Raw genomic sequence first — 19,953 nt, 5'->3', positions numbered from 1 at the left:
GTCATATAATGAATACCTGCAACATTGGGTTCAAAACAGGTTCAAAGACGCAAGAGGTGGCACAATTAAGCATAAAACGCTATGGAAACAGGTAGTGGATTTGAAAACCGAATTACCAAGGGCTCACGTGATACATACACTGAGTCATCAGCGTGATGTCGTTCATGTTGAAGGGAATTTATTGGCTGATGAAGCTCCAAAGGGGGTGTACGCACGGCTTCTGTAGCTGCAATCACTCGTTCTAAAACAAAAATAGACGGTGAAATTATGGTAGCTGTTATTGTTTCACGCAAGAACAGCAGTGCAGTACCAAAAGATTTCCACTCAAATACTCCCACAAGTTAGATGCCAATAACATTCCATTTGCTCAGATTCCTGGAGTCGGGGATAGAGTAATTCCAAACATGGATCATAGGTTAGGTTTAATTGTAGCAGCACCCGAAGGGATAGGTTCTGCACATGCAGGAGTTACGGAGACTGTTTCTTTATTGAAGCAGCGCTATTGGTGGCCTGGTTTAACAAAGCAGACTAAAGACTATGGGGGATATTCACAAGGATCTATCGCCGAGTTAACGGCACTTTATTGCAGCCAAAGTTGCGATAAACTTATCGCCCCAATGACAAGCTGGTGTTAACACCCCACAGCACCAGTTTACCCGCTATAGCAGCCGCAAAAAACATCGCCACAGATGACCCCGCAACTATCGCTAATGAGATGCAGATTAGGCGTTCCCATGCCAAAAGCCACGACAACACCACACCTCAACATTCTCAACGACCAGCCAGAACTGCGATAGGAACACAAAACAGGCGATAAGGCACGTTAGCAGCAGGAAAATAACACCTGCTCTGACCTGGTGCAAAGGCGGACCACAGTCTGCACCACAAAAGGGAGTCCAGCCCAGAGCCACATCTGAAGAACAACAGATGCACCGGGCAGCTGAATATGCAGCCCGGAAGGCTGAAAGGGCAACAACACCCACTGCCACCACCCCAGGAACCCCTCTCCCCAGCACCCCCCTCCCAAAGAAATGCCACATCAGCTACACCTAAACATGTACAAAATAATCCGCATGTTGTCACAACTGGTGACATGCATGTGTGGTTGCAAAAATGAGCATCACACATTCACTTTCGAAGCAACAAATGAAACTTTATTAAAATAAACATCAAAATGAAATGAAGACATGGCAGCTCCCCTCGAGACAATCCGTAGGTCACAGCCTGCAAGACAAAAATCATGATGAGAAGGTGTGTTCTGAGCACATCAAAGGACAGAGAGAGAGAGGAAGGGAGGGAGAGAGAAGAAGAGAGGGTGAGAGAGAGAGAAGAAGAGAGGGGGAGAGAGAGATAAGAAGAGAGGGAGAGAGAGAGAGAAGAAGAGAGGGAGAGAGAGAGAGAGAGAGAGTGCCGCCCCTGCGCACCCAGGCCACACTGCTCACCTGCTGCCACCAGTGTGTCTCCAACCACTTGTCGGTATGTATTGCAGTTCAGCAGGTCACACATCTGAGACAGACTAGTCATCTGAAACAGAGTCCAGATACATGATTGGCACAGTACACAATATTGCACAAGACATCGCCTGCCTGCCCATGCACACCCAGGCAGAGGTACCCTAACTCCTCCTGCTGCCCATTGGAGCATGCCCGCCCATGCACACCCAGGCTGAGGCACCCCAGCCCCTCCCTTCGCCCATCAGAGCATGCCTGCCCATGCACACCCAGGCCTCATTGCTCACCTTCCGCCACCGGTGTGAAGACAGGAGGTCCCACCATGTTCCGCTACAAGCCACAAGCCCTGGGCCAACAGACATGGCACCCTCCACACCATGCTGCCCCGCTCCGCAGGCCACCAGGTCTCACGTTTGGTGCTGGGTCTTGATTACTCCATGGCAGAGAACATACCAGTGCATCCTGCCTCATCACAGGCTACACACCCACTCAACCCAATAGGTGCCACTAACTCTGGGATCCCGGAAGCGACGCCACATGGCGGTAGGTCGGCACTGTCTGCCGGCTCTGGCCTACACTGCGGTCCAGCAGGGCACACAAAAATTGAGCTGTCCGGACCGCCGAGACAGGGCATCATCGCAGGCTGCACACCCGCTCAGCACTTAAGGTGCCCCTACCTCAGTGCACCCAAAGTCACCGTCCCATTGTGGGGTGCCTGTGCTGGCCGCAAAGCATCGGGTGACACTAACCCTGTGCAACCCCAGTCAGCGCCATGTGGTGGTAGGCCCGTGACGGGCTGCAAGGCCTCGGGTGCCACTAACCCTGTGCGCAACAACTCATGGGCCCTTTATGATTGAGAACCGTGGAGCGTCCATCATCCAGTCACCACCGGCAGAGGGGAATGTGCGTTGTTGGCCCCTTATGTTGGCAGAGTCACATGGCCTGTGACGCCTGTGCCTGATGGGTGTGGTGTGTGTGCAAACCTGCCCTCAGGGAGTGGCTGTGACATGCTGACAACTAGACCAGTGACCTGCACACCACCAGCGAGTACGCCTGTGACGGGTAGCAATGAGGGCCCCCCTCGGAGCGTAAGCGGAGTGGTCTGGCCTACCGTATGCCGGACCAGCACAGGGCTTGCATCAATGAGTCGTAGGCTCTGGGCGTGGTTCAGTCCATATCCGGACATGGAAGTGACTGATGCGTGTGTCCCTGTTGTAGTGTCCGCTGCACCCAGAACACAATATGCAATGTAGCACCCTCTGACTAGCATCCCAGAGGATGAGCATCATTGACGCAAGGGAAATCACTATCCTTACATTCATCCACACATTCATACATGAATGATGAAAGACATTACACAGCAGTGCGTTACTGGATGTTTATTGCACATCCAATGCAGTTTTGCAGCTGGAGCGGTACAGGGCAATGCCAAGCACACTACACAATATGGGCCCATGGAGGGCCAGCCAGAGTCCATCTGGGGATAAGTACTGCCGAAGAGGAAGGGTACAGTCCTTGGTCTGGTCGCCGTGTCATTGGTCATCAAACAGGATATGGCAGTCCATGTTTCTGTCCAAGGTGAGTGCATCGCAGTGTATCGGCGGGCAGTGGAAGGTCATGGGGCCATGTGCGGCACCAAGCAGAAACAGGTCAGGTGGCGGACATGAATGCTAGTGCCTCCTGATCACAAACCCATCCACGTCCTCGTCCCCGGATGTGTGCTCTGCCCCACCTGTGGGTGTTGCAGTACCAGCTGAGGCACTGTGTGCCCCTGACACATCAGGTGCCAAAGTGAATATGTCTGCCACACTGTGAGGTAATGGCACACCAAGGGGCAGAGATGTGGATGGTGTAGGGGCAGCAGCATTCATCATCGCCACGCCTTGTGGCAGCAATGCCATGATGAGGATCTGCAGGGCATGGTAGATCCCAGCTACATTTCGCTGCCATCCTTGCCGCCTCCATCCGCACCATTTTCTCCATGTGCCTCCGCATGTGTGCCAGCTCACAGATGGTATCATTGGAGCACCTCTGAGCGGACAGGTGTTCTTCTCTCACGTCATGACTCCAGCAATGTCAGTCAGGGCTCGTTTGTGACCATAGAGCGGGCCTAGACACCCATGGATGGCATCCAGTTGGTAGTCATGAGGTCAAACCCCACCCTCACCTGCTCAGCTGTCTCCCTCTGACCCTCCAGCACATGGCGTTGGAAGGCCGTGTTCTGTTCCTGGGGATCTTGGGAGACTGCCGGGCCGTAGGTGCATCCTGCTGGGTGGTTTGGGTGGTGGGTGGGGTCTCCTCGATGCAGCTGGGCAGCCCTGTTCCTGGATGTGAGTCGCGTATGATGTCAATGATGTCTAGGAGGGCTTGTGCGTCGATGCTGGGGTTGTCCTCGTCATCAGTGAGAGTGGCTGGGACTGCTCTGCAGGGAGTGTTGACGGCAACCCTGCAATGTGAAGGGGAGAGGGTGTATTGCAATGTGTCCACATGGGACATGTTGACATTCAGACAGCATGGCATTGTACATTGTGACAGTCTATAGATATGGGCCAGGACCCAGAGTCATTGAGGGTGTGCACTGTGTTCTGCTTGATTGTGCATGTGTGTCATCGTGGCCATCTCCACCCGTCCCTCCAGTACCTGGTGGTCACTCATCCTGTTGCGGTTGTGTTGTGTCCTGTTGAGCAGTGTCTGGTCCCCCGACTCCGGCCACAGTATCCACACTGATGACTGTCGACACCAGCTCCTCCATGTCAACCAGCATGAGCTGTGGTGCTGGGCCCCCACCTCCAGCCTGCATTGCTGCCTTCTGGTTGGCTGCGAGTTTCTCCTTGGTATTTCTCTTGATGTCATTCCATCGCCTCTTGACCTCGTCCATTGTCCTCTTGTGCTCTCCGACGGCATTCGCCTTGTCCACGATGTCCTGCCATATTCCATTTTTGGTGCCCAATGACACGTTGTAGGTGACGAACAGTTGCTGATGGTGTTCCATCACATCCTGACTATGATCCTGTTCGCCTGCAGACTGAACTCCATCTTCCTCTTCTTCCTGTCCTTGCCCTTCCCTGTCCCCGAGGTCCTGGACTGGTCGTCCGGGGTGCTTGTGGGGTTGCTCTCATCCTCTGCACCTACTCAGGCTGCCTCCATGGTGCTTGGGTGTTGGTCAGTTTGTGTTTGGTTTTTTTTTTCTACTTTTACAGTGATTTTTCCCATCTGCCAGGTGTGTGTTGCAGGCTTGGCGCTGCTTATCGCTGATTTCCTCATTGCGCTTTGGCCCATCGCAGGTTTTTTTGCATTGGGGTTTGTGTTTTTATCTCTGTTGGGGTGGTTGTGTTACGGGCATTGGCCGCGGTTTCGGTAAACTCTTGCATGGGGCCGCCTTGTTGTGAATTCCACGTTGGCACAGGGTTATTTTCCCGCGATAGGCTGCGATGTGTAAAGTTGCGTTAACATTTTTTGGTGATGTTTAGCATGCGTTCTTGTGAATATACCTCTAAGTATTAAAATGCGACATCTGCCAACAGATGAAAGGTTCCACCGTAACTCGTCCAGTGCAGACACCGTTGTTAATGTCTGACAGACCACTAGCATGTGTTTACCTAGACCACTGCAGCCCCTTAAAAAGAGATGGGGCTAAAAGATATATCATGGTAGCAGTGGATTCCTGCTCAAGATTCCTATGGGTGTGGACCCAGCGCTCGGCTGACACTCGAACTGTTATAAAAGACTTGCGAGTCTTCATAGGGACATACACAATTGGCACATTATATTCTGATCAGAGCCCTGCGTTTAGCTCTCGGGCTTACAAGGAGTCCATGTGAGGATTGTGTGTAGCATTGCGGTACTCCTCTCCGTACCATCCCGAGGGAAATTCAGCCGTCTTTAACAGCTACAGTATTAGGCATCTTTATGGAGTACAGGGGGCTCTCAACAACATGCCAAAAAGTTTTCTATGGGGCGTCACTTCATATGAGGTCCTATTTGGGACAAGAATGTGGGTACCTGATCTTGATTGTGAAGGCACAGTGGGGGATGAAAAACCTTTTGACATCCATGATCGTTTGGCTGTTTTCCAGGATCTAAATGAATCCAGGACACAACTAGTAAAGTCCTCCTGAAGCAGACCGCCACTGGGGAAGTCAAATCAGTCACTGCAAGACTTCTCTGGATCCCAAAAGTTGGGGACCTGTTCAGAGGGAAAATAGCGGACAGGAAAGAATTTGGGTCATCCTACAGAAAACCTGTACTGGTCCTAGCAGTGAAAGGAACAAGAACTGTACTTCTACCACCTCTTGCCGGTAAAAAGGAGAAAAGATTTGTCTCAATTGTCCTAATCAAACAACACTATGTGGCCGATCCTGAGTAGTAGGCCACGTGGACTCCCAAGTAGCAGACGCCCTCCTCTCGCTACTATTCAAGAAGTTCAAACGGAAAGATTAATCACGTTTGAAGAGTCTCCGTATGGAATGAAGGACTATTCAATAACGCTATGGAACTAATTCCCCTTGAACCTGAAATTTGAATTCAGAATCAAAATGAAACACAAATTGCTATTCGACCACATACAGATGTCTACATCAACATGCCTCAACAAGAGCAATCTACGATTTCTAAAAATCCTGATGCAATACCAACAATTAATCCAAACAGCTTTATTCGACAAAAGTCATAAAAGCGAGACAAAACAAGTACAGGTACAGAATACACAAATAATTTAGCAGAAAGACAATATAAAAACGATACTGTTTAAAATATTTACAAGTTTTAAAAATACATATGATAAAAAATCATTGGGTGTAACATACCGGACATCTGACTTTACTAACTGTTACTCTTGATTCTTATAATCCATGCCCACCCCAGGAATTTAGCAACAGCCACAACAATTACCGGGTCAGTGCAGGTGCGAAGAAGTCTTCCTGCTTCAGCACTCTGTCTAGTACCCAATAGTTGGCAAACATGTTTCAACCATACACGCCTCGGGGCCAAATAGGCAGGGCATACAAAAAACATATGCACTAATGTTTCCACCTGGGATTTGCAGAAGGAGCATAAATTACTTTTCTTAGATTCCCACCGGGCTACAAATGAATTTAAGGGCAACGCTCCCACCCACATCTGGAAAAATAATTTCCTATCTAAAACTTTGGTTACAAGATCCCAAAAATGTTCTAGCCTAGGGACAGATTTGATGTTCATGAATTCGTCAGAAAGCGAAAGGGGTTTAGTGGCAAGAAATACCTTGGTATTGATCAACTCCCAATATTTCTCCTTCAAGAGAGCTTTAGATGGGAAAGTAGCTACCGTAGGGTTGTCCCAAAGATCGCTCAACCCCAGAGCCTCAAGGGATTTTCTAGTTTCATTGAGCCAAGCAATCTTCCGAGAGCCCACCAGCGACATTATACCAAGAAAACCCTCCGCATACTGTGCCAACGCCGGATTGGTCCATAGGCGACGCCAATAAAGGATAGGTCGAAGCCTGGCTACATCAGCTATAGAGTTCTTCCCAAGGTCGTACCTTAAGGGAACTATAGGTGTGCTCTGCGGGAGAGAAGTGATACTAAGCAGGAACTTGTTTTCCGAGATGGTTAAGGAAGACAAGTTCTCGTACCCCCACAGTTCCGCACCATAAAGAGCCGAGCTCACTGCTTTAGCACTATAGACCTGTAACACAGGTCTAATAGGCTTCGAAGGAGACTTTTTAAATCCAGCAGCTAATACCCCAGCAAGCTGCCTATGTTTTAGAGTAGTCAGATCTCTCTGTAGCTTCCATGCAAAATTGTTTTGAATATTGACTCCAAGATAATTAAAAGCCTGTACTTGTTCTAGTGGATTATTGAACAAAACAAATTGATTTCTAAAAGATTTATGTGGCCTGAATACCATAAGCTTAGTTTTTTAAATATTGACCTCCAGGCCACGATCAACACAAAAGGATTCAAAAATATTTAATGAACGCTGAAGTCCGCAGGGTGTTTTAGCAATTAGAAGCATGTCGTCAGCGAACATTAGAATAGGGACCTTAGTGTTGCCAAGAATGGGGGCATCAACGTGAGCTTTCAAAAGACGATCCGCTATGTCATTGATATAGAGGGAAAATAAATTGGGGGCCATTGCACAACCTTGCCTGACACCTCTCTGGACCGGAAAATCCTCAGTCAACGTGCCCTGGCCACCCCATCTGATTCTAGCAGAATTATCTGCGTGAAGCCTCTGGATTAAGGACAACAATCCGCCATGAAGCCCCAGATCTTTTAGAGTCTGCCATAGTTTCGAACGAGGGACTAAATCAAAGGCGGCCCTTAGGTCCACAAACACTGCATACAGATTTCCCTTACCCAAGACCACAGTCTTCCAATAAATGAGGATAAAACGGAAGACTTGGTCAACAGTGCTAATGTGCTGGCGGAATCCTGCTTGAAATGGGGATAAAATATTATTTGACGCAATCCAGAAATGGAGACGATTTAAGATCAATCTACCAGTGATCTTCTGGATAGCGTCAATCAAGCTGATAGGCCGATAATTCTCAGGAAGCGAGCGGTCTCCCTTTTTGTAGACCGGAATTATTTCCGCCGCTTTCCATGAGCTTGGAATAGGGGCACCATGTGCCATCGCATTAGCAATCAGCTGTATATATCTCCCCCATTTTAGCTTGTTATACAGGAAGACATCCGCAGGAACACCGTCCGGGCCAGGAGCCTTGCCAGACGCCACTCCTACCAATGCTAGATCCACCTCAGAGATAGAAAAATTATCTTCTGGATTAAACAACTGGGGGGACCCACAGCTATCAGAAAGATCAGTAGGGGAAGCATACTGCGGTTTAAAATACTCCATCCACTTCTCTTGCGAGACATTGTTTTGGGGACACTCAGGCTGCGCACCAGAACCCCACTTTACAATGCTCCAGAATAATTTACTACCATTCCGAAGACTTGCTTTGAGGAGGTCCTCCCACTTTTTACCATCCCATTGGCGTTTAGCCTTAGCGACACAGCTCTTGTAGATGATTCTTCTGTGACGAACCAGGCTTACATCGCCGCCCTTCAGGGCAGACCCAAGCGATAGCCTTGCCTCCCTGCATTCTTTATTATACCAAGAGGTTTGTTGGTTAACGCCTCTTGGTCCTGGTCTCGCTTTTGTGAGGAAATAGGATTTCAAACTTGCAAATAAACTATCGTGCGCTGATGTTACGTCCCTCAGGTTCCCCTCAGAGGCAAAAACTGACTCAATAGTAATGATGGAACCATCCACCTCCTCTATGATTTTTGATAGGGTGGTAGGGTTCCCCATAAGACCGGACCATCTCAAACGGCGCATGTCGTTAGATGACACCACCGCGGGAGGGGACAACTCACTGGCCTCAACAGGACCACAGTCTACCTTCCACCATTTATGTAATAAACAGAGAGGGTTGTGATCGCTCTCTGGAAGGGACACTATTTCCATATCAACAAGGGAGTGCCATAATTTCATATCAGCCAAAATATAATCAATTCGACTCCTACTCAGCCCGTTGTTAAATGTGCAGGCACCCTCACGATCGCTTGGCATCCTACCATTCAGAGCCCTCAGGCCCCTTTCCATACAAAGGGAATTAATCTGAATGGCAACTTCTGGCCATCTTGATATAGGGGACAACTCCAGGGGAAGGATACCCCAACATAACTCTTCACTATCCTGTGAGTCCCACTTATTATCGACAAGAGGTTCAAATGATACGTTAAAGTCACCTGCAACGATGATGAAGGTGTCAGCTGAATAAAGATCAAACAGGCGAAGTAGGTCATCAATGACTGAAGATTTTACACCTCTAGAGCGCCTTACGTACACATTATATATGTCGATTTTACCCAGTGATCCAAGATCTAGCCTCAACAGTTGAATGTCTCTACTTCCCGTGTGGAAAAGCTTGGTGGTCAAACACAATTCGCTTCTTAACCAGATAGTTAAACCCCCTGATGGACGCCCATGGGATCCCTTGGTTGCCGGGATGTGAAAATTTAGGTAGCCCATACAAAAGCATGGTTCAAGAAGCCAAGTCTCCTGGAATATACAAATGTCCATTGAGTTAATAAAAACTACCCAATCAGCAATAGCTAGTTTGGAATTTAAACCAGCAATATTCCAAGAACAAAGGGAGCCACCAGCCAGAGGAAAATCGGCAGTGTCAGGGATGGTAAGTTGCGAATCTGCTAAAGGGCTACTAGCGGATGGATCAAGCACCTGACAGAATTCCGGGGCAGAGACAGAATGACTGCTACTCAAGGTTATAGCCACTTGGTGAACGGGGATAGAATAGGGGTCAATGCAAGGGTCAGCCATAGTGGACTCCTGGTTCTAAATGTCCCTCACCCTCTTACCCATGTCCCAAAAGCCAGCACCCCCCTCATTGTATAGTCAGTCATTGATATCCAGGGATGAACCATCTACGTCCCTATCGCTGCATTGGCCACGCTTCGACCCCCCTAGATCATGCGAGGGGTAGCTTCGCAGTTGGATGGAGGAACCTTCCGGGGGACAAGATCTAAACTCCAGAGAAAGAAGATTTTCAGCGAGGTGATTGCTTTTAAGAGTTAGTTCTATGCAATCAACAGAGCCCCTGGATGAAGAAAGTCTAATAGCTCTGGAGATATCCTCCCTAATGACTGAACGACAACCCCTCACATGTCTCAACCAGTGAATCGCCTTGACTCGGTGCCGCCGTTAGATGGCAGTTTGGGAACATTGGTCATATAAATTTTGTTGGAACAATCAACGGCGTAGCCCTTGGGTGGGACATTACGAACACCCCGGCCTGCCAGGGACCCGTGGTCAAAAGTGTCAGAGTCACTACTCACACCCAGCCTCTTTGTACAACTTGTTCTGTCCTGCAAGGTACATTTAGTATTGACTGATGAGCGAACCAAAATATGGTTCGTGTCGGCCTGAACTGCATTACTATAGGTAACATAACCTTTAGAGTGAGGATTAAGAAGTCCTGGCCTGTCAGCCTGTGTTCCTAAGGGTTTTTCTGGAGCAGGAGAGGGGTTAGGTATAATAATGCCAGAGGCGGGGCGTGGGACAACAGAACACAACCCTGCTTTGCTAGTCAAAGACTCTATCACTAATTTCAATGCACTGACTTCATCTCTCAACAAGTTAACCGTTTTTATAAGATCTAATAAGGGATTAACAGATAAGTCGATAGAATTACCTGAGGGGAGTGTGGGGGAATGCGACAAGGGTTCAGATGAAACCCCATTGGTAACAACCTGCTCATTCATCAAAGGAGAAAACCTGTTAAAGCAAGGAACAGCAGGAGCACTGCTCTGAGTATCAGCTGGAGCAAACAATGGAGAGCTATCCCCAACAATCAAACCCTCGGGCACATCCACTTTACTAACCCCCTTGGCAACTCTTGCAGTGGGCTTACAACGAAACATTTCCGGCACAATAAGGGCTGGCAGAGAGTTAACATGTCCAGAGTCAGCAGAAGATGGAACAGTGACCAGGCTATCGTCCGCCGCTGACTGGTCGGATCCCAAAATGGCCTCACACTCCCCCACTAGGACACCAATATGTGACAAAGTCCCCTCCGGATCGGGCTGTTTGCCAGCATGTCCCAGCTTCCTGATTTTCCGGACTTTAGGCAAAGAACTATTACCCCCTGTTCCCCCAGAGCTCTCGGCTAGCTTTCTCTTGCCCATTCGGTAAGCAGTGGCAGCAACGTTGGAAGTGTCAAAGGGGCACAACAGCAAGCAAGCACCACACAAGATATCAAATCACCTTAGATTGGAGAGCCACTCCTCAAGGACTTTGCAGAATACAGCCAAGGGGGGTGGCCCAGCCCGGCCTCCTCCGGCCCCTGACGGCCTCAGACGGCCCGCCCTTTGCCCGGGCTTAGCCCGGCGCTCACCCGCGCACGTCCCGCGTTGCGGGTGGCGCGAGGTGTGTTAAATGAATCCCCGGTCACAGGGGGCGGTGTCTCTGCTGTAGGGACAGTCTCTCGGGCTTGTGGGGCTTGTAGTTGGCTCCGGCCAGCTCCGCTGCTTCCCCCGGTACAACGCGGCGTCTCCCGCGAAGCGGGAGGCGCGAGGTGTGTTAAATGAATCCCCGGTCACAGGGGGCGGTGTCTCTGCTGTAGGGACAGTCTCTCGGGCTTGTGGGGCTTGTAGTTGGCTCCGGCCAGCTCCGCTGCTTCCCCCGGTACAACGCGGCGTGTCCCGCGAAGCGGGAGGCGCGAGGTGTGTTAAATGAATCCCCGGTCACAGGGGGCGGTGTCTCTGCTGATCGAACTGCTTCTGGCTACTTCATAAACTTTTATATGTTTTCTTTGGATCCAAGTAAACCGGCGACGATGCCAGCCCAAAAATCACGCAAGCAGCAAGTTAAAGACTTTCTGAACTTTCTTAAAAAGACTTACCAGGTATCACCATGGGTAGAGCTATAGGTAATTTCCGGGATCCTTTTCTTTCTTTTCTGGGTAGGTTTGGTAATAGTTTTTAGTACGCTTGTAAATGGAAAATATCTTCGACAAAGCTCTGAAGCCCAAGAGGTGAACTTAATTTTGAAACCACATGAATCATCTCATCCTTACCTATACCAGATGGTATAGTTTGGGACAAGGTTGATTTTGATATATTTGGCCCAACAGAAAATTATAAAATTCCTCATTTATTTAAAATATCATTAAGTGATATCATTACCTCAAGTACATTTTCCGATGATTGGGACTTTGAAACTGTGAATAACATGTTGACTGATTTAGAAAAATCTGTTGCATTTTCTAATAGTAAAACGTTGGAAAGCGAATCAGATTACGAAAGTATGTATTGTTTTCAACATTATGGTCATCACTTTTTGCATAAATCTGCTAATCCTAGAAATGTGTTCACATACCACCAGTGCGAACATTGTCCAACACCACCAAAAGGCAGTTCAAAAACATTTACACAAACATTTTCATATTTTTCAGGGTTTAACATGTCCTCATATTATTATAACATTGCACCAACATCAGCACAGAAAAATATGTTAACAAACACCAAACAGATTTACTCTGCATCCTTTATTGCCCAGTTGGGGTAGTGACTACAGGTGGGCGGAATTTGCGTAGTCGCGCTATGCAAAGCTCCGCAAAGCTCCGCAAAGCGGTAAAAAATCTCCACGAGCACGCAGAAATTCCGCAAACACGTGTAATTGCTTGTTTGCAATGCTTTTTTCCTGTTCGCGAACGCTGTTTGCATGTTCAGGGGCAAATATCTTGCGAACACGCATTTTGAGAACCCGAACAAGCAAAAAATTCCCTGCAGAACGCGAAATTACCCAAATTCCGCAAATTCCGTGAGCTATATGGAATTTACCGCCCAGGCCTAGTAGTGACATACAGTATTGGGAAGTTGTGCCTTGATGGTCTAGAAACCTCAACACTCACAGAGGTGAAAAAACACTTATCCTTACTGTCAGAGGATGTGGATCTTAGGGATTTTTTACAAGGTCCAAGGAAGCCACGTCAGAAACATTTCATATATACTGGCATTTATGCTGCCTACAATGAAATCTGGAAAATATCCCAACAAAAGGCCGCAGAGAGACCACGGGAGATAGACCGTATAGACCTAGAAATAAAATCTCTAGCAGTGGTAGACAATGGGTTAACAACATTGATCTCCAGGATATATTCCTTAGGCATATTAGAACAAGATTTGGCCATATTACATCATGGGCAATTTAAATTACATTCTATCATGTTGTTAAGCTGGACTCTACAATCTTTGCGTGCAGGCTATGTGCCCTGGGTTTTTATCAACAGTACGCCTCTGTTTTCTGAATACAATTTAATAGATAAATAGATAGAAATGTCACAAAGGGGAGCAAAATATACAATGCTGCGTATTGAAATTGGATAGATTACCATTTACAGTGGCAGAATCACCGTCCATGGAATGGCTAATCCATGGCCACATAACTCTACCGGTCACTACTTTTCAGTTTCAGTATTGCCTTGAACAAAAGCAGGCAGGCAGATATGAAAAAATGGGTAAGGAATACATTAAGGAATCATGAGTATTACCATACAGATTTCGATCCCGGAGTGGGGATCGAGAAGTGTTCCTAAGTGGTACAAACTGTGAGAACGCTTTAAGTGGATCACTCATATGTCAGGATATAATTCTACATGGGGCTTGTAACAGTTCTGTTGCAAACTTGTCCTGTCATCTGAGGGGTGCCTCAGCTGCAGTGATTACTCCAGCATTCGAGCTACTTTCAAATGGGAGTTACTTGATGCTGAACAGTCAAGGCTGCTGCCGAATGCTCCAGGGCATCGCATATCTGGTAACCGTGAGCTCCAGGGTTACTTATTGTATGCAAGTATTGTTTCCACCGACACATACAGCCAGGGAGGCGCTGTTATGGCCTTCACTGAATGTTTCTTTAATATGGTTTGAGTAGAATGATAGCCATGCTTTTACAAAAGTCTGTGCCCTAACCTCCATTCGAGAGACTTTTGATCTCCAGATCGCAAGGTCTTCAGCAGAGATACAGGTGCTTATTCATAGTAACTTCCCTTACCACTTCACAGAAATGGTAAATCGTATCTTTAATATGTCTGATACAAGTTCACCTATTTAAGATCATAGGTTCTGGACTTCTAGGCTCCTTTCAGACGGCACTTATACCAAATTTCATACACTCCGTATTCGAAAGCATCTTTAGAGGACTTTCGCTAATACTGTTTCTAATAGCAAGTGTCCTGATTGTCTTCTATTTGCTACGCAATGGATGTCCCAGTCACCAAGGAGATGGAAAAAGCACTCCTGGAGCGGAAATACCTTGACCGAATGGTACAACATCTGGGCACACCTTGCCTGAGAGAACTGAGTGCATCTTGGTTCTTGTCATTTCGACCAGTCTGGATGGACTGCATCTTACCCGCTCCCCCGATGCCTGTTTTGCGGAGAAGAATGCGTGTTAGACCTTTGTTTGACACTCCCACCATGTGCGCAACTAAACGTGAATGCTCTACTGGACCCAATAACGGCCCATGTTCTGCAGTGTCCTCAGAATATTCCAATGTTGTTGGCAGCATTCCTTGAGCCACCACAGGTAGTAACTGCATCTGTTGGTATGAACACCGGCTCCTCCACTGACACCCAGGCTTTGGACGGCGCACGGACTGCCCCGGCACCGGCTGCGGGCAGCGTGAAAGATCATCTGTCCTCAATTGACGTACTCTACGAGGTGCTACAGGGGCCGTCTACTGCGGAAGCAGGCAACAAAAATGTTGCATCTACCAGCCAGGACACATAAACAGACTCATTTTTTGGCTCATCACGAGCTGGAAGAAATTGATCCGTTTTTAAACAAGCTTATTATTTGGAAACTCGAAAACAAAATTGACATTCCTTTTCATTTATTGGGCATATATGGCTTTCAAATGCTTATAGTGGTTCGGACTAAAGCTACGGACACTTGTAGAGCTATGGCTTGCAAACATTTTTGGAAAAGTCTTTTAGAATTTTTTTGACTTTGTAAGCATTTTAGGGAAAAAAATGTTTTTAACACTTTGCGCGTACCAATGTCTAGTTTGAATGGTAGTGCAATAGTAGGTTACATATGTCAGCCAGTCGGAAGAGGAGTGGGTGTTATAGTCCATGTAGGTACCCTATATCGGCACAGGTAACACTGCAACCTTTCACCTATATCCTTCCCTACATTACATACATAACGATTCATAGGGACTGACCTTTTACCTAGATACGACACTGCATTCAGAACGCGGGTTTTTCCCTAGTTTGCAACTCATACATTATGCATGAGGCTTCTTGAAAGCACAGCAGGACGAACATCTGCTGTATAATATCTCTGTAAAAGGTCAGGCCCAACGTCATCCTTTAGGCCGACACAGTAACACAGCAAGGTAGGACCCCTGGGGAGACCTGTGGGTATATATACATCATGTCTTGCTTAGAAAGGCAGAGGAGACCGTGACTTCCCAGCTGACACACTGACCAGAGATGCTGAGATTCCTGCATGCACACACTCCAGCTTGCAGTGGTCTAACATCCCACGCAGGGTGTCCAACTTGAGACCAGGACGGGGTCCTATATTCTCATTTCTCAGGTAATGGGGTTGACTAGATCCTAGAGGGATTCTTGGCATTACACCTTCATAGATGCTAGGTACACTTAGGTACATCTAGTTAGGGAACCATCGTAGGAGTACGCACTTTTATCATGTGTGTTATATACATGTATGTATTCATGATTATTGCAAAATGGTAGAACTGTACAATCCCTTTACTTTCGTAGTACTGCTAATCTTATATCTCTGCGACAGTCTAATGGTTGTTACAGCTCATTTATTCTACACTAGAATAACAACTGTTCAATAAATTCTTATTGAAACGCCCAGACTGCTTATTCTGTGTATCTCTGAGACCAACTAAGTGAGCACGAGTGACTGAGCCAAAGGTAGTATATTGTTTCAACGATCCTGAGGGATCAGGGTTGGCATGTTCTGAGGTTGCCAAAAACTATTCTCTCCCCGATAAGAGTCGATTCTAGTGGCACTGTGAGCTAGGTGATACAGACAGGCCAACATGTCCGGTGGGGGTGCTCGGAACCAGTCTGCCACCAATCCCACATTTTATGTTATCCAACTATAACTAATATAGGAACTACACGACACTTCCAGAGACCAAATCAGTATGGGGTTGAGATCCCGTTTCAATAGTCAGTAAAAGTTTATTGACTCCTAAATGGAATTCAAAAATTGTCAAAACTATTTTTGCTGTTACAAACACCAATTTGGAATGTTTACAACCAAGACATGTTTAATACATCTGGACCTTAGATATTAAATAGCTCAGGACAAACCAATGTAGGCATTCAAAGGTCACACAAGCTATTGTACAGGGAACCTGGGCTTTTACCAGAACCCAGTGCAGCAATTTCCTCACTTCAGTCATATGATTTATTTTCTGAATAGCTAAGAGTAAACTAATTGCAGTATTATGGACCATCTCAGCTTATGCAGAAGAGTACTAGCCGGCTTCTACATGATGCTCTTACCTAACCAAGTTCTCAATTAATATCAGTTGGTCCCACTAGTGAGTGGATGAGGGAAATGAACATATTGGAGAATAGTTTACAGATTAAGTAGGTGGAAGCAGCAGTTACACAGTACGCTGATCAGAGCCCTCCGTGTCATACTAGCACCATATGCTTCTTACTTTAGGAACCAGAGACAAGACTGCACCCAGCAGGGGAGGCAATTGGATTCCACTGAGGGAAGGTCTATTCTGTTGGTCAAAGATAATAACTACTGATAAATTAAATACATATATATATAAACAGATAAATAAATAAAGGTGATACATGAATAAATAACAAAGATAAGAAATATATGAATAAATAAATGGAGACTAAACAAACAATATCTACTGTTTGACTACATATATTTCTGACATCCATTCCTGCATCACGGAGGGACAGATTGTAAAGGAGCAAGGTGTAAATTTTAACCACAAACATGATGCAAAGTTGGGTGTTTGTCAAAATATGAGTGCCATCCAATGTTTTAATTGATAATATTAAATGATGAGGCTAGGTAAACATTGACAATTGCTGAGGATGGTGAAGATCACTGAGGAACTTGCTGGATGCTTGTGTAAATCCTATGTTGTGGTGTAATTGAAAACTATTGTGAGCTTAAGAAGTATCAAAGAAATATGCAGCAACAGCTTTACATCATGGTAGCATGCACGGTACCGATAAGGTAGCTAAATGGGTTTTATTTCAAATTGATATGTGTTGGAAAAATATTTTTTAGTTCAAATTTCTTTATTACTTTAGTTAAAAAGAAATACATTTGCAATGTATGGTAAAATAATTAAGTTCCAATGATTGCAACTGCCTTTCTTCCATCTAAGATACAAAACTGAGTCAATTTTTAATGGATAATTGTGTTACTAATTGTTTACAGGGATATAGAGCCATCAGGTCAACAGGCAAAAAAATGTTTTTTAAATTTCATTGTTAACTTTTACCTGAGGACCACATTTCAAGACGCTTGCTCAATCTATGTTACATGCGATAAGACAATATTATACCAATGTAATGGTGAACCGAAGAGCTCTTGGCATTGTGTTAGGCTTTCACAGTTCCATAAATTAAAGGGCTACAAAGATATGGAAGTGCTCCAGGTATTCAGGCTTCACACGAAAGTTTGATTTCCTGTACAAATAACAATAGACTAAAGATTTTGTGTTTTTTAAAGAATGTGGTTTTGTTTACAGAAACTGCATGTTTTCCTTTTCTCTATGGGGGTCCAGACATTTCATGAGCTTTGACAAGAAAATGTATTCTTCATATGTGTTTATCCCAGTGACTCATGTTATTTATATTTTTATTATGTGGGCAGGTTTCGTGCCATTTACCTTGCATTTCCATCAGTCATTGCTAGTTTTTTTTTCTTCAAAGGCTATTCATTGTGCTCTTTTGTCTCCCAGCTCAAGAGCTAAAACAAAAGCCACCAGCCCCTGCAAGGGACACATTTGCATGCGCTGAGCGTTGCCCGCGGAAAAAGTAATTGCTAATGCATATTTATGTGGCACAAATTTGCCATTTGTTTATGCATAAAATTATCAACAGTGCAGGGCGGCCTAGCCATAGAAAATGGTGACCTTTTTAGCTTAATAAATAGAAATCAGCTGTTATTGTGAAGAGATCAGCCATTTATTCTGTGTTGAGGGACACTACTGGGAGAATGTGGAATGGTGCTGCCAATATCATTAAATGGAAGGGCAGCAACCCTTTCCGCACAATCTATTATACTTTCTCTAATAGAGGATAAATGATGCTGTTGGGCAAATTGATCGAACTTCCCATTTTTCTCTGCACCTCAGGTCATTACTGGCAGGTACTGCATGGATAGTGCTGTAAAGCTGAATTCTATCTGGCTTTGCCCATTAACTGCAATGTTAGATACAGTGCAATACATTGTTGTTTTGCATAATGTAATCTATGCAAATACATGTAGCCCTAAATATCAACACAAAGTGGCGGCTACAGTTTAAAACCGTCGCGAATGCATGAAATTAAAGTTCCTTTCAGCAAGAGCTGGGTAAGTATATGGATGTACGTAGACTAGAGTTAGGTTAATGTGTGATAGAGACCAACTTTAGGACAGTTGCAATAATTGAGAGCGACTAAAGTGAAGAAAGAATTGGAAGTTGACATTTTGCATATGATGCGGACCAAAAAATACCCTCATCCCCACTTCAGGAGAATACATTTCTTTTCTGGAGGTGGTTTCTAAAGTAAATCAATGTTCATGTTTTTTTTTTTTTTTGGTTTAAATGGAGTTTATTTTTAGTTGGTATTTTTTTTAGCCAGCATAATTTTTCTTATTTGATAATTTGCCATATTAACTTCAGTCGCAACTCATGGTTTGAAAATAGAATCCCTGTCTCCATCGAAAGCCATTTAATAACTGGTCAACTGGACCATAATTAATTACCAAAGTAAGTGGCCCTTTCTGCATTGAACAGAATTATACGTGTGAATAGTTAGACAGCCTGTCCAGGCTTTGTCGCCTTTGCCTTGCCTATGTCTTGACCTCTAGGGTTGCCAGATTGCACCATTTTGAGAGTATTCTATGAAGCGATGAATTTATTTTAGAAGTCATTGGTTAATTTGGAAGCGAACGAAAAATAATTCTCACACAATGCCTTTATTTGTATGAAGTGATCGAGCAACATCTCTCTAACACTGTAAATTAGAGATATTGTGGTTACCTATTAGCTTGAGAGATTTTCTTTTTTTAATGGATTGATAAGCAACTTATTCCTGTTTCTCTCTCTCTCTCTCTCTCCTTCTCTCTCTCTCTCTATATATATATAAATATATATAGGAGTCACAATTTCTAAAGACAAAATTGAATGATCAGCAGTTGACTCTTAACCAGCAGCTGTGGATCAATTAATGCTGCACTGTTTATTATGTTATTTATGGATATATTTAATTATGATATGAAACATCGAATTTTGTTCCCTTGTAAAGCATCTTGCTCGCTCTTTAGTTCCGCATATTTGCACATTCATGTTATTGAATAAGAATAAGTCAGCCTTAAGTCTATACCCCTGTGCTCCTAGGGATTTAGTATTATAATATTCACTGGCACTTTCTAACAAGGTACTGTAGCACATCGTCACTTTTTATTGAAATTCATAGGGGGCTCTATCTCTGTAGGATCAGAAAAATATGTGACCAACAGACTAAGATAGGATGCCAGTATTCGTATTAGTATTTACTTCCTTGAGCCTCCTATACTATAGGATATACCTGTAATTCCCATTTTTGTATTTCAGAGTGATGACTCAAATCGGTACCTATGTTCAGTTATATTTTTTCACTTTTATTATTTTCATTTCCACACCTTTAGGAAGAGGCTCTTTTATTACGTCACTTTACACTAAAAAAAGTAAATATTTTTGTAACCTTGGACTAGACAG

The sequence above is a fragment of the Triturus cristatus genome, chromosome 4_1 (assembly GCF_964204655.1).
Source record: "Triturus cristatus chromosome 4_1, aTriCri1.1, whole genome shotgun sequence".
Taxonomy (NCBI): Eukaryota; Metazoa; Chordata; class Amphibia; order Caudata; family Salamandridae; genus Triturus; species Triturus cristatus.
The sequence above is the reverse complement of the archived record's forward strand: the minus strand, read 5'-3'. Positions refer to the sequence as shown.